The 8184-nt window shown below is 52.8% G+C and overlaps 1 protein-coding gene across 1 annotated transcript in view; it reads left to right on the plus strand.

Annotated features, from left to right (window-relative positions):
- Nucleotides 1-8184, plus strand: part of nek5 (NIMA related kinase 5) — a 202024-nt gene that overhangs the window by 137803 nt on the left and 56037 nt on the right. The gene's annotated exons all lie outside the window — the stretch shown is intronic.

The raw sequence follows: 8184 nt of genomic DNA on the forward strand, positions 1-8184 counted from the left end.
ACTACTGGAGCTGCGATGGGAGGGGATAAGCGTGCAAGGAGCGGAGCGGATGAGGAGGAGAGCGTGGGAAACGATGGGGGATCCGAAGCCAGCCCGGCCGGAGGTGAACTGAAAAAGGAAACGGGCGAGTAAGGAATTCACAAACACAAGACAAAAGGTACCACTCAAAGTCTGAGAAGTTCACCCATGAAGTAGAGACTGACGATCAAGTGAAAAGGGGGTGGCAGGTGTAAAGGATGATGCAGGCAGGTGTGGATGCGGAGCGGGCGAGGGTGCAGTGGGTTGATGATGAGGATGGTAGTTGACGGGGGCGGTGTGTGTGTGATCCACGGTTCGTGACGGGAGTGCAGTTTGGAAAAACCCAAACACAACAAGACAGCAAGGCAACAAAACGTGAAGTAGGGAAACAAAAATAATAAAGAGGACAGACTCACGGACCAGCCGGACCCCCAACCATGACGTACCCCGCCTCAACGGACGCTCCAGGCGGACAACAGGCTTGTCCGGTGGGCCCTGTAGAACTCAACTAGTGGGGTGCGGTGCACAGATATGGCTGGCGGGATCCAGGAACGTTCATAGGGCCAGTTAGCCGGCCCAGTACACCAGGTACGGTATCACGACCACTACGGTCGCACGTCTAGGAGGCGGCGTACGTCTAGGCCAGGTGGCCGTCGATGATCCGTGGGGGCGGAGGTGCTGCCCCTGGCGGGTGGGGATGGTGGTGACCCCGGGAAACGTGGAGCACGAGGTGGATGTGAAGTGGGATGGAAGCTTGGTATGGACGTTGGTGGGCGACAGGACAGCTGCAATCATAGGGGACCCACAAACCTTCCTTCACCGCAGAGCTTCTTGGACCAAAGTTGAAGCGGAGGTCGTGGGAGGAAGCCACACCTTCTGGCCGGCAATAAGCGGGGGCGGCATCCGGTGTGGTCGGCCAGGCGGTGTTGAGAGACACGGTCGTTGCAGGTGCGGCTATAGCCTCTCCACCACACCCGTTGGCACCGCCGAAGGTGCCTTGTACTTGATGGGACCGCCACTTCTTTTTCCAAGGCGGGAAGAGTGGCGGTGGAATCCCAGGGTACAATGGAAGGGGGAGATCCCAGTGGCAGAGCGGGGCAGGGCGTTGTGTGCGTTACTCCAACCACGGAAGATGACTACACCAGGAGGACGGGATACGGTCGCACAAACCGAAGGGCTTCTTCCCAGGTCCTGGTTTGGACGCTCGGTCTGTCGTGGTCGGGGGGTGATAACCGAGACAAGCGGGCGGTGATCCGAGGGCTTGGCAGAAGGCCTCCACACCTGGAGACGATATTCCCGGGGGATGGCGTGGGCCGGAAGACATGATGGACTAGGAGCTTGGCGGTTTCCAGGGCTGTAGGCAGCTATAGACAGGGGGATGAAGTGGACCGATTTCAAAAAACCGGTCCACTACAGTCAGGATGACCGTATTACCCTGGGGTTGGGCAAGCCGTGACGCAAGTCTACGGCGATGTGGACCAGGCCAACCGGGTACAGGGGAGGGGATGGAGCAGGACCGGCGGGCCGTTGATGGGACGGTTTGGCTCGGGAACATCCTCGCGGCGACCACGAAGTCCTGGCAATGTTCTACGCCGTGTCCCACCAGACGGAGCGGAACAGTGTTCTGGCGTGCCGGGTTGCAGCTGAAGCGGGAGGCGTGTGCCCATGAAGGACTTGGGAACGGGCCCCCGGGGACGTAGAGGCGGTAAGCAGGTCGGGACCGGGGTCTGGGGGGGTCAGTGGCCTGGGCGCGGCGGACTCCACCTCCCAGACCTGGGAGGCACAGGCAGGAAGGGGGAGGATGTATCAGGTGGGTTCCCCGAGTCGTCGGAGGAGTGGAGGCTGGGGAAAGGACGTCGGGCTTGGTGGTTCCGGAATCCGGAACAACAATAGGACAAGGTGCAAGCAGAAACGAGTAAAAAACAGGGCCCCACATGGCTTGGCGTGCGTTCAGTCTCGGGGAATGGATGTACAGCAAGGTTTTTGTGGTCGGTCCGACGAGAAGGGTTGTTGGGCGCCATCCAGCCAGTGTCTTTTCCACTCCTCCAAGGCCAGCTAACAGATAAGGCTCCCGGTCACCACGCTGTAGTCTGCTCTGGGGAAGTTATGGGTCTGAGAAAAAGGCAAATGGATGAAGTTTTGATCTGAGAGGGAGCGATGGGAACAGGGTGGCTACCTCCACCATGTCCGGAGGGGTCCCCGCCATACATACTGAGGGCAGGTTTGGGGTTAGTGAATAGAGGGGCGGGGAGTGTAAATGGGAGTAGCTGCAGCGGCTCTGGCGACCAATGAAGGGGCTGGAAGGTGAGGTGAGGCGAGTTATCTTAGCAGGGTTGCCGTAACCGCAGCACCGATAAACAAAACCCAAGGAGAGGGATGAGGAAAGACTGAACTCACACTTCCGGCTTCAAAAATAACGCGTTCTCCAGGAGCCGCTGCCAGAGCACTAACCGGCAGGCTCTGTGTCTGGAGGGTCACGGAGAAGACGGGATGTCGTCCAGGGACACAAAGAGAAGCAATGGAGGTAGTCATGAAGGCCCGGTCATTCACAAGAGCTGAACAAAGCAGTTGCAGGTGAGACCAAAACGCCCTACTTAATATTCATAGTGACCGGTGGGGTGTTAAATGCTTTTTCCACTCGTCCCCCTCCCAATCTCGACCAGGTGGTAGGCATTCTTAGGTCTATTTGGTGAACATGTGGGACCGGGAGAGGGACGTGTAGACAGAGGCCAAAGAGGGTTAGACGGGTACTTCGTTCAACCGTGATTGCTTTAAGCCCCCGGTAGTCGCTACATGGGCGGAGGGTTTGGTCTTTTTTGGCCACCAAAGAAAAAACCTGCGCCAGCGGGACGAGGAGGGCGGATGATGCCGGGCGAGAGACTCCTGATGTATTGATACATAGCCTCCCCTCCGGCCCGGATGCTTAAACAAGACTAGTAGGCAGAGGAGCTCGGAAGGAGGCTAAGGAGCAGGTCGTGGGGGGTGGGGGGGCAAGGACGGGGCCTGGTCCGGTGGCAAACCAGTGTAGACTGGTATGGGAAAACGAAGAAGGTAGAAAGGATTAAGAGGTTATCGAGCATGGAAACTTACCGGGGGCTCGCGCCTGACAGGAAGGCAGGAGGAAGAAGGCTGTGCTCCAGTTTATAATCGTCCCGCGCCAAGTCCACGTAGGATTGTGGAGTGGCGAGCCAGGGGACAACCAGGATGAGGGGAGAGGGCTGGGGAGGAAATAAGGTGAGAGAGAGGGTCTCGTGGGTGATTAACGGAGGTGAGGGAGTGTAATGGGGAGTGCGGTGCCACTGATGGTGGCCGAGGGACTGACCGTGAGACTGTGGCGCGTAGAGGAGTGCGCGTGGGACGGGGGGATGGAAAGTGACGGGCGAGTCGATGTCGATGAATTTCATCTGCACCTGAGTCGACAAGTGCCCCCAGGGGAACGGAACGTCCCGCCCAGGGGAAGGGAGACGTCTGTATAATTGCGCTGTTGGGGAGGTTTGGATCGCAGAGCTCCCACTGCTAATGGCGAGCCTGCTCTTTTTGCAGGAGGGACAAGCGCAGAGAAAATTGGGGGGCGGGGGATTGACCGCAATACAATCAAGACCCGCGAGGCGGCGATGCTCAGTTCACTGGGGACAGACGAGCTTGCTAGCTGCATAGGCTCCGGCGGACGGGAACAGACAGAGTAGGAGGGACGATGGGACATGGCTGGGAAAAGGGGGAATAGAGACCCTAGACGGTGCGGACCGGAACCGGGGAAAGGTGGAGACGCGTGAGAACCGCGACCCTCTCTTCCTCTCCTGGATGCGATGTCCAAATCGATGGCAGCACCGATTAGACAATCCAGGGTCCCCATGGATGTCTTTTATCCGGTCCGAGGCCGGCCAGCGAAGCGCAACGGAGGGCTGGTAGTTCCACTCCGATTCGGCGGCCAAAATGCGGAAAGTCGACGGAGTACCTCCGCGTCGCTGCGGTCCTGCCGGAGAGAATGAGGCGGGATTCATTCTCAAGGACCGCACGGGTGGGCGAACAACCTCCTAATACTCCTCATTCGAGGAGGAGTATGAGGGAGGAGCGTCGGCCTCCCTGGTCACGCGGCGTACCAGTAGACGCGCGCGGTCGCGAAGCAAACCAGCACAAAACCACCCTGGCTTTGTCGGAGTGGAAAGGTACTGGTTGTCTGCTAAAACTAGGGCGCAAGGTACAAGAAAACCCCCCCGCAGTCCCAGCAACCGGAGAAATCAGGCATGGCCCAGGGGGGGTTTCCAAGGGGGGTCGAAGGGACCAAATTACGGAGGGGAGTACGCGAGGGGAGCAGCGGAGCAGACGGAGCAAACGGAGCGGGGTTTGCGATGGGGAAGGAGAGGTTGGGGGAAACTAAGCTGCCTAGCTAGCGCTGAATGTCACTGGTCAGGGAGCAAAGTGCCTGCCAGGCCTAAGGGCCGAGGGTGTGGGGCCGAGCAAGCTCCCTGGGAGGCCACAGCGAAGGCTAAGTCCTGGGGGGAAGGAGAGGGATGGGAGTGGGGGCGTGAGGCCCATAGGGACTTGACGTACTGTAGGGGGAACAGAAGGAGGACTCAAAACGCACGGCTCACAGGGAAGGTATTCATTAGGGAAAAGGGGAATGGGAGTAGGGAGATGGACGCCGGGAGCGGGCGGGGGGGGCGCGAACGGGGAAGAGTCTGAACGGGAGTGGGAACGGGTTCGGGAGGAACCGGAGCAGACGAGGAGGAGGCGAGGACACGAGGAGCAGAGACACGAGGGATGAGACGGGTGGCGACGAGAGGAGAGATGGATACTGGGAGAGCAATGGCGGGATGCAGAGGTGCCGGTGCTGGCAGGGTGTCTGATGATGAGGATTGTAGTTGAAGGGTGGCAGGGTGTGTGATCAGCGTGGCTTCGGACGGGAGCGCAGGAAATCCAAAACCCAACAAGGCACAACTACAACAAGAACAGACAGGGAAAACAAGGACATGATGTAGGGAATCAAAAATAATAAAGAGGACAGACTCACGACCAGCCAGACCCCACCATGACAGTTTTGTATCCATTTTTCTCTTCAGTTGGACGTTATCACATATCTGGGTCTTGAAATGTTAGAAAGCTAGACAGATTAACCTAAATAACATCAACACGCGTAAAGACTAAACTTAAAGGTAAAGAACTACAATACTCAGATCTGAGAAAAAGTCTTTAATTTCTTTCATCGGCTCGCCCGATGTTGCTCAACTACACCTGATAATGATGAGACAAACCCTGAAATATTATATGTATATATGGTTTTGTTTCTAACCCTAAATGTATTCTGAGCCCAGCTCTTCATCAAACGAGCCGAGAGAGAGAAGGGCAGCGCCGCAGAAAGAAAGGTGATACAGACTGTATTAACCTTATTAGCTTGCGTGGCCGCCCCACTGGGCTGTGATGATGGGCGTGTTCAAACCCAGCCAGGAAAGACAACCTAGGCTTGTTCGAGATGAAACTGAGCCTGCCTGTAAAAGGGGACGAGAGCAGGAGGCGCAGTTGGGGACAAAAAGAGCGGTTAAAGCCGGACAGTTTCAGCCGATCAGCGCCTTCAGGATGAACGGAAGTGACAAAAAAAACTTTGGTGCGATGTCGATTAATAAAATAAGTCAGACCCCATATCAGCTGGTACACAGTCTCTAGGTGTTTTAATTAGACAATGGGCGGGCTTAACGGGTATGGTATTAAGCATGCAATTGATATGGGTTGATCAGAAATGTTATAGTATTGCTGATTAGAAAAAAAACTATTAAATGCAGCATCAGCATTGAGTTCAGACCCGTGGTGTTGTCCTGGTAACAAACAACCTAATAGGAGCCAACAGATATAACAGTTTTGCAACAATAAATACACCAATGTGCTTGCAATTATTACGTAAATTGTAATGAACAAGAGTTTCATACTCAATAATAAACTTGCTTTTTTTAACTCTTAATCATTGTTTGGGGGGGTTCTTTGTTATTTTCACAGGTATGGTGAGTGTGTGTGTCTATGAGTGAGTCAGAGATACCAGGGAGAGAGGAGAGGAGAGAGAGAGAGAGAGAGAGAGAGAAACAAAGAAGAGAGGGGGAGGGGGGTGGAATGTGTTTGTGTGTGTATCTTAATTTGTACATTATTTATACCGCAAACTGCCTTTATTTTTTTTTAAGAACACAGCAGAAAGTTCAGGACACTCAAAAAAACTGTTAGAGCCAGCAGGCAGTTTAAAAAAACAAAAAACAAAAACACTCGACGGGGCAGGATGCAAACCCGAGTTCCATTCTACCTCACCATGTCTGACAATTTCCCACGGTACAGAAGTATCCTGGTTGCTAAGTACGAGTTTGTAGGGATGAGCCGAGTACCGGCTGAAACGAGATGGTAACGGATAAAGCACTTTGACGAGTACAAGTAATTATACGAGTAATACGAGCAATATCTGTACTCTGATTGGATAAAGTAGCCATGACGTGTCCCGTTCTGTGATAGGCTTTCACGTGCTAGTCCCAGCGTCCCTCCCCTACACTATTTTGTGATAGGCTAGTCCCAGCGCCCCTCTCCTACACTTCTGTGATAGGCTAGTCCCAGCGTCCCTCCCTACACTATGCTGTGAAGGCTAGTCCCAGGTCCCGCCCCTCAATATTCTGTGATAGGCTGTCCCAGTGCCCCTCAACTACCTATTCTGTGATAGGCTAGTACCAGCGCCCCTCCCTATACTATTCTGTGAGAGGCTAGTCCCAGCGGCCTCCTTACCAACAGATCCTCATGTTGTGGGGTCCACCTCTGTTCTCACAACTCAGGACCGGGAGGAACATCTCTCTTCCCAGGTCCGCGGGCTTTCCCGTTAACATTTAGGGTTTCTTCAGCAAAACTTCAGTTTGTTTTATACTTCGGTTCAAAATAGAGGGAGAGGGACTACAGCATGATCTGTATATGATATCGGTGTACCACATGAATTATCTGTATCCGGATCAGTACTTGGACTGGGCGGAGGCTAACCGGAAGTGGTCAGATTAAACCCGGAAGTGGGTCGGGTTGTCTTGAATGTGCGGGGCTTTAACCAGATGTATTTTAAAGCATGCCAATTGATATGGAGTTGAAGCAGAAATTGTATATTTATGCTGATTAGAAACCATACATGACAGCTCGAGCTTCAGATCAATGGTGTGTCAGTTAAAAAATAAATCTCGATGGCAGAGACGCAACGGGAGTTTCATTTAACCAAGCCAGCATGTATGAAACCCACGTTCACCAGAAATCTACTGGTTATCTATGCAAGGATACAAACCCCACGTTTCACCAGAAATCTACTGGTTACTATGTAGGACTACCAAAACCCACGTCACCAGAAAATCTACGGGTATATGTAAGGACTACAAACCCCACGTCACCAGAATTCTACGGTTACTATGTAAGGACTACAACCGAAGTTAAAAACAAAACCTGAGCTGAAGAAACCCTAAACGTTAAAGAACAGATCGCAGACTGATTGGCTGACGGAGCGGGAGAGAGATGGTATAAACTTGTACTCGGCAAAAGTGCTGATCTATACAGGATACTGTTTCAGGCGGGTACTCGGATCCGTCCCTACTCATATGTATTTGTAGTTCCTTAGTCATTTCGATAGTAGGCTAATATAGCTACTATAGATACATAAGCATGTGTTGCCTTCAGTATAAGGCTTCGATAAGGCTTTTATTTTTGTTGCGGCTCCAGACTATTTGTTTTTGGTTTTTTTTGGTCCAATATGGCTCTTTCCACATTTTGGGGTTGCCGGACCCCGAAGATAGACCTACAACCAATCAGAGTAACGGCCATTTAACAAATTAAATAAATCACAATTACATAAATTACAAATAATCCATTTTTAATTGCGCAAAATCCAGGGGTCCAGCAACCTTAGGCACACCCGTTGCTTGTTTCTAGTAAAACTCTCTTGAAACCAAAAACAAAAAACATAGGACCCAAAACCAGAACCTTACTAAGCAACGGATAGACCTACAACCAATCAGAGCAACGGATAGACCTACAACCAATCAGAGCAACGAATAGACCTACAACCAATCAGCGCAACGGATAGAACTACAACCAATCAGAGCAACATATAGACCTACAACCAATCAGAGCAACACATAGACTTATTACCAATCAGAGCAACGGATAGACCTA

Source organism: Etheostoma spectabile, unplaced genomic scaffold (genome assembly GCF_008692095.1).
Source record: "Etheostoma spectabile isolate EspeVRDwgs_2016 unplaced genomic scaffold, UIUC_Espe_1.0 scaffold333, whole genome shotgun sequence".
NCBI classification, from domain to species: Eukaryota; Metazoa; Chordata; class Actinopteri; order Perciformes; family Percidae; genus Etheostoma; species Etheostoma spectabile.